The sequence below is a fragment of the Trichechus manatus genome, unplaced genomic scaffold (assembly GCF_000243295.1).
Source record: "Trichechus manatus latirostris isolate Lorelei unplaced genomic scaffold, TriManLat1.0 scaffold00027, whole genome shotgun sequence".
Lineage (NCBI taxonomy): Eukaryota > Metazoa > Chordata > Mammalia > Sirenia > Trichechidae > Trichechus > Trichechus manatus.
Genome location: NW_004443963.1, coordinates 6,234,127 through 6,241,048, shown reverse-complemented (window position 1 = coordinate 6,241,048; position 6,922 = coordinate 6,234,127). Strand labels below are relative to the sequence as shown.

The following is a 6,922-nucleotide window of genomic DNA, read 5'->3' as shown; positions in this document are numbered from 1 at the left end:
CAAAGGACGTATGCACACCCATGTTCATAGCAGCGTTGTTCACAATAACAAAAAGATGGAAACAACCTAGGTGCCCATCAGCAGATGAATGGATAAACAAACTCTGGTGCATACACACAACAGAATATTACACAATGATAAAGAACAATGATATATCCGTGAAACATCTCACAACATGGATGAATCTGGAAGGCATTATGCTGAGTGAAATAAATCAATCACAAAAGGAGAAATATTGTATGAGCCACGACTATAAAAACTCATGAAAAGATTTACACACAGAACGAAACAATCTTTGATGGTTACGAGGGAGGGGAGGGGTGGTGAGGGAAAAGCACTAAACAGACAGTAGATAAGTGGTAACTGGTGAAGGGTGAGACAGTACACAATACTGGGGAAGCCAGCACACCTTGTCGAAGGCAAGGTCATGGAAGCTCCATAGACACATACGAACTCCCTGAGGGGTCAGATTACTGGGCTGAGGGCTGTAGGGACCATGACCTTGGGGAAAATCTAGCTCAACTGGCATAACATAGTTTATAAAGAAAATGTTCTACACTCTACTTTGGTGAGTAGCTTCTGGAGTCTTAAAAGCTTGTGAGTAGCCATCTAAGATCCACCACTGGTCTCACCCCATCAGGAGCAGGGGAGAGTGAAGAAAACCAAAGACACAAGGAAAAGATTAGTCCGAAGAACTAATGGACCACAACTAGCACAGCCTCCATCAGACTGAGTCCATTACAACTAGGTGGTACCCAGCTACCACCACTGACTGCTCTGACTGGGATCACAATAGAGGGTCCTGGACAGGGCTGGAGAAAAATGTAGAACAAAATTCTAGCTCTCAAAAAAAAAAAAAATAGACCAGAATCAACTTGACAGCGACTGACAACAACAACATGTCCTTGGTGGGTCAGCTGCAGCTCCCCTCCTTGTTGTCTTCATTGCAATTTCCAGGTTAAAGCTATAGCCCCTACCTGGATTAAGCTATTCTGTGGCAGAAAGGAAAGAATGAGGTAGCTGAACCATGCAATCGTTCATATATCTTACATTTCATCAGCCAACATAAGCCACATGATTCCAAGCCAAGCCTGACATTAGTGGGCAGAAATGTATAATCCTCTTACACAGAGGGGCAGTGACTAGTTGGTATAATAATATAGTCTACCACTATTATTATTAATGGAAGGAGCCCTGGTACACAGTGGTTAAGTACTCAGCTGCTAACCGAAAGATCTGCAGTTTGAACCTACCAGCCCCGCTGATGAAGGAAGATGTGGCAATCTGCTTCTGTAAGAATTTACAGCCTGTGGGTTTTTTTTTTTTTTTGCGGGGGGAGGGTATTATTATCAATATACCTAGAATCTAGAGTGAAGGAGTGATAAGAGTAGAGGCTGAAAAAGTAAGCAGAAGCCAAATACTGAAGAACTCTGAGTGTTAGGTTAAGACAGAGGTTCTCAAAATGTGGTCCTGGGGCGTCTGGGGATACTTGACACTTCCAGGGGATCTGCAAGTGTAAGGTCAGCATGATTTTCATAATAATACAACCAGTTGCTGTCAAGTGGATTCTGCCTCTTGTCAACCCATGTGGGTCAGAGTAGAATTGTGTTCCATAGGGTTGTTTTTTTTTTTTAATTGTGGTGAATCTGTACGCAACAAAACATATACCAATTCAAAAATTTCTGCGTGTGTAATTCAGAGACATTGATCACATTCTTCAAGTTGTGCAACCATTCTCACTATCCTTTTCTAAATTATTCCACCACCGTTAACATAAACTCAATGCCCCCTAATCAAAAACTCCACCTTTCCTTCTCCTCTCAGCTCCTGGTAATCGCTAATAATCTTTGGTATCTATATATTTGCTTATTTCATATAAGTGAGTTCATACAGTATTTGTTCTTTTGCGACTGACTTATTTTGCTTAGCATAATGTTTTCAAGATTCATCCATGTTGTGGTATGTATCCGGAATTCATTTTTCTTTATGGCTGAGTAATATTCCATTGTATGGATATACCATGTTTTGTTTACCCATTTATTTATTGATGGACATTTCAGTTAGCACCACCCAGGAACTCTTAATAACACTAAAATGTTATTTGCCTTTTCCATTGTATTGACATTTGCACGAACTATGTAAAGACAGTGATGGGTAAAATTACTGACTGTTTAAAAGTGACATCAAACTGTAGTAATGGTAATTGTATTTCTCATTGCGTGCACTTGCAGGGAAAGAAACGTCCATTTCACTTATGAATATCCTTGATCAAGCAATAAAAATGACTACTTTTATTAAAGCTCACCTCTTGATTAATACCTTTTGAGTGATGAAATGGGAAGTAAGCAGAAGGTATTTCTGCGGCATGCTAAAGTATGATGATTGTTTTAGGGAAAAGCACTTATGCAGTTGTTTGAATTGTGAGCTGAACGAATTGCTTTTGTCATGATACATCGTTTTTACTTGAAGGACTAGCTGATGACAAACTATGGTTATTCAACCTTGGATTTTTGGCAAGCATTTTCTTGAATGTCTGTCATGTTGCCAGTGATAAAATTTTAGCTTTCAAATGAAACTAAGAATTTTGGAAATTATATTAGCCACTGTAAGCTTGACAGTGTCCCAGTACTTAAAGAATTTTCTAAGAAGATTGATGGGGATATGAAGAATTTGAGTTTTTTGATATTGCACAAGGCAATGTGTTAACATTTGGAAAATGTGCATAATTCTTTGAACCAATATTTTCGAAGTGGCCAATGTATGATGTTAAAAATCATGCGTGGGTAAAGGATCTATTCAAAATGCAAGATAGAGAAATGGATTTTAATGTAAAAGAGTGTTTGAAGTTCATTGATGTGGTTTCAGATGCCATATTGCGACTAACCTTTAAGAAGACTTATGGTATAGTGTGAAAGAAGACTAGCCACAATTATCTAAAAAAGCTGTTAAAATACCACTCCCTTTTCCAACTGCATATTTGTGTAAGACCACATTTTCTCCATGTAATCAGTTTATTATTGTTTGTCTTAGTTTCTTTGTGCTGCTATAATAGGAACACCACAAGTGGGTGACTTTAACAAACAGAAATTTATTTTAGTTAGGAGGCTAGAATTCCAAATTCAGACACTGGCTCTAGGGGAAGGCTTTCTCTCTCTCTCTGCTGGCTCTTGGGGAAGGTCTTCTGTCTTTTTTCAGCTTCTGTTCCCTGGTTCCTCGGCAATCTTCATGTGATGTGGCATCTGTCTTCCCCCGTCTATGCTTCCTTGCTTCTATGCGTAATCTGCGTTTTTATATCTCAGAAGTGATTGGTTCAAAACATGCCCTACACTGATACGGTCTCATTGACATAACCAAGAAAAACTCTATTCCCAAATGGGATTATATCCACAGATAGAGGAGTTAATATTCTAATATTTTTTGGGGGGTGGGGAGGACACAATCCAATCCATAACATTGTTATTTAAAAAATTAACACAAATATTTTGAAATTTTATCAGTTAAAATTTTTAATACAGTAAATATTGACCAACATAACCCACATAAACTAAAGTTCTTTGATATCCTCAGTAATTTTTAAGATTGTAAAGCATTCTTGAGATCAAAATGTTTGAGAACCTCTGAGCTCAGGAATTTTAGGGAATATTAAGTTTTAAGCATGGGAGTAACATGGTCAAATTCGTATTTTAGAAACATCCTCTGACTTCAGTGTGGAGGATAGATTGGTGTGAGGAGAGGCTAGAGGAGGGATGTGTGGAAATGAGTTAGGAGACAGTTCCCTAATTGAATTGAGAGATGAAAATGGTCTGACAACTCAGCAAATGTAAGTACTTCTATTGATACTTTACTGTTAATGTTTATTATCTGACTTGGCTCTAGGCAAAGCTGTCAAATAGTTTCTTCTTACTAGTAGCTTCCTCCTCTCACAATCCAGATTACTGTCCCTTTTCCTCCCTTTTAGTGGCCCTTTTCCAACTCTTGTCCCTCTGCCTAAGTGCCCCATGCTCTCATATCACTTAGTTGATCCCCCAATTCAAAGACTGAGAAGCCTGATTTGTAACCTATTCTGACAGTATTTATTTTTTTTAATACTGCTTTACACCTCTCCTGCTTTCACTTCTCTGTCTGCCTAGCCTGGTACTTATTCCTCTACTGAGATATTCATTTTTACTTTCATTTTACTGGTCTATTAAATGCTTTACCCTTTAACCTTGTTTGCCTTTAATTCTGTCTACCTAAATGTCTATTTTACCATCTTATTTTTGGCTGAAGAAGGCTGGGAAACCACTCCAGTTGATGCCAACAAAGATGATGCTGTTTGTGTTTCACTGAAAGCTGATTGCTGCTCACTTGTACTTTTATTTCAAGCAAGGTCATTGGAGAGTCAGAGACCTTTGAATCTTCATCCTTCAACTTATATCTGTTTGGGGAATTTGCTGAATTTTCTAAGATTGTTTCCTCTGTTGTAAAACTGCCAACATTGCATACTTATTACTTATTGCGATCGTGTGTGTGTGTGTGTATTCTATGTCTGGCTCATAATAGATCTACGATAAAATGCTCATAAGTGATTCTGTTCACCATCCTTTAGTAGACTGTTATTTTCCCAACTATTTCCTCCCTCTCCCTTAAGACAATTCTACATCCATGCCTTTGCCAGGTGACCTAAAGTGCCTTCCTATAGAGTAAACTTTCCCACCCTCTTGTCAGGCTTGGCCATAGACTTGCTCAGGCCAGTGGAATATGAACAGACGTCACATAAACAAAATTGAAGCAGAATCTTTAAATATAATTGTTTGGTTTGGCTTGACTTCTTTGTCCTGCCTTCCATCCTAAGAGTACTGACTAGTTCAATGTGGAACCCAGAAAGAGAAGACAAGACATGTGAAACAAAGCCTGGCAGAGAACTGCAGCTCACAGCCCTTATATGACAGTGAGAAATAAATGTTATCAGTCACTGGTGGTGTAATGGTTAAGAGCTCAGTTGCTAAACAAAAGGTCAGCAGTTTGAATCTACCAGCTACTCCTTGGAAACCCTATGGGGCAGTTCTCTGTCTTATAGGGTCACTATAAGTTTGAATCGACTCAGCAGCAATGTGGTTGTTTTGTTATCATTGGTCACTCAGCACTATGTACCATAATGCAATGAAAGCTGATTAATATACTTTCTTCTTGATACTCTATCCGATATTGCATGTTCTTTGTAGCTCTTCTGCCTTTGTCATTACTCTTTGGATTTTCATCATTGACTTGCTTTCCTCTTTCTGTTAGAAAAGTAGGCCTTCTCCAAGTAGGATAACTATAGGTTGTGATAAAGTATGAAGGAAATAAATCAAGATAAGGGGACAGGGGTCAAGTTTCCTTTAGAAGATCCTTATTATGATCTGTGGTAGGCACAACAATGGTCCCCCAAAGATATCCATGTCCTAATCCCTAGAACCTGTGAATATGTTATGTTACATGGCAAGGGGAAATTAAGGTTACAGATGTAATTAAGGTTGTTAATTAGCTGACCTTTAGATGGTTAATAATGGCATGGGGGTGGTGTCTGACCTCCTGTAACTTCACAAGGGGGAAGGAGAATCAATATCAACAGCCCAGGGCTGATTCCTATGAGGCGGAGGTCAGACGTGCCTCCTCTCTCCATCATCTTTACCAATTCTGACACCAACCGTCTCTCCCACAGCACTCTCTACTTCTCTGCTGGGTTTGATAATTCATTGCAATGGCCACACAGAACTCACAGACAATATTCACAATTATGGGTTTATTAGGGAAGTAACAAGTTACAGTTCAGATTGAGGAACGCTCAGGATATAGTTGTTCTATCGAGACAGCCTCTTCCTGGCCGTGCTTGCAGGCAGGCCTCTTCCTGGCCCTGGGTGTCTGCCCTGCTCAGGCAAGTGTTACAGAGCTCTTTTAGCTCTGCCAGCAAGTGCCTGGAGGCACCCTACTCTGCCAGTAAACCTTGGTGCAAAGACACTCAGCTTTCTTAGTCCGTGGGCCAGTAAACCCACTGTGCCATGTCCTGCTGGTCTCTCCTGCCAGTCTTTCCTGCTATCGTTTCTCTGCCACTGCTTCTTGATGTCTTGTGATGAAGCTCTCTTGCTTTCTCTCTCTTGGTCTTCTGGTTCCAGGAGCTTCTTAGCACAGGGATCCTGGGTACAAAGGATGTGCTGGCTCTTCTTTTTGGTGGTGGTGAGATCCCCTCTTTGCTCTGGAATGGGCTCTCTTTTAAGGCAGAACTGACCAGTTGCTTTGGTGGGCTACAAATACCTTATTTGCACAGTCCCATCCAGTCACTTGGGTGGGAGTTACAAGACCATGGCTAGAAAGGCCACACAAAATTGATCCATTGCACTGCAGATGGGGAGATTATCCAGGCAGGTCCAATGTAATCGTTGTTGTTATGTGCCGTCTAGTCTATTCCAACTCATAGCAACCCTGTATGACAGAGTACAACTGTCTCCTAGGGTTTCCTAGGCTGTAAATCTTAACAGGAGCAGATCCTCAGGTTTTTTTCTCCTGTGCAGCTGCTGGTGGGTTTGAACCTCTGACATTTTGTTTTGCAGCCAAGGGCTTAACCATTGTGCCCCCAGGGATCCTTAATGTGATCATAAAGGTCCCTATAAGTGAAGAGGAAATCAGTGGTGTCATTGTCTGAATAATGCAATTTGAGAAATCCTTGACCAGCCGTGTCACAGCCCCTCACACGGGGCAGCATCTGTCGCAGCGGCGATGGTTGTCGGGGTGGCGGAGACAATAACCAGTGCCACAACTCTTACAGAGAAGTGGGGCCAGGAAGGTCACTTTGAGGAGTTGAACCTCGGCTTCAGTCCCAGGAGTTTATTTTATAGTCAGTACAGCAAACAGTGAAGCAAATAACAGAACAATGGGCTTTGGGTGAATAACAATAAGTTTCAGG

At 40.6% G+C, this 6,922-nt stretch overlaps 1 protein-coding gene across 1 annotated transcript in view; it reads left to right on the top strand.

The window, feature by feature from the left end:
- SLC41A2 (solute carrier family 41 member 2) overlaps nt 1–6,922 on the top strand; it is a 167,112-nt gene that overhangs the window by 42,069 nt on the left and 118,121 nt on the right. The window lies entirely within an intron of this gene.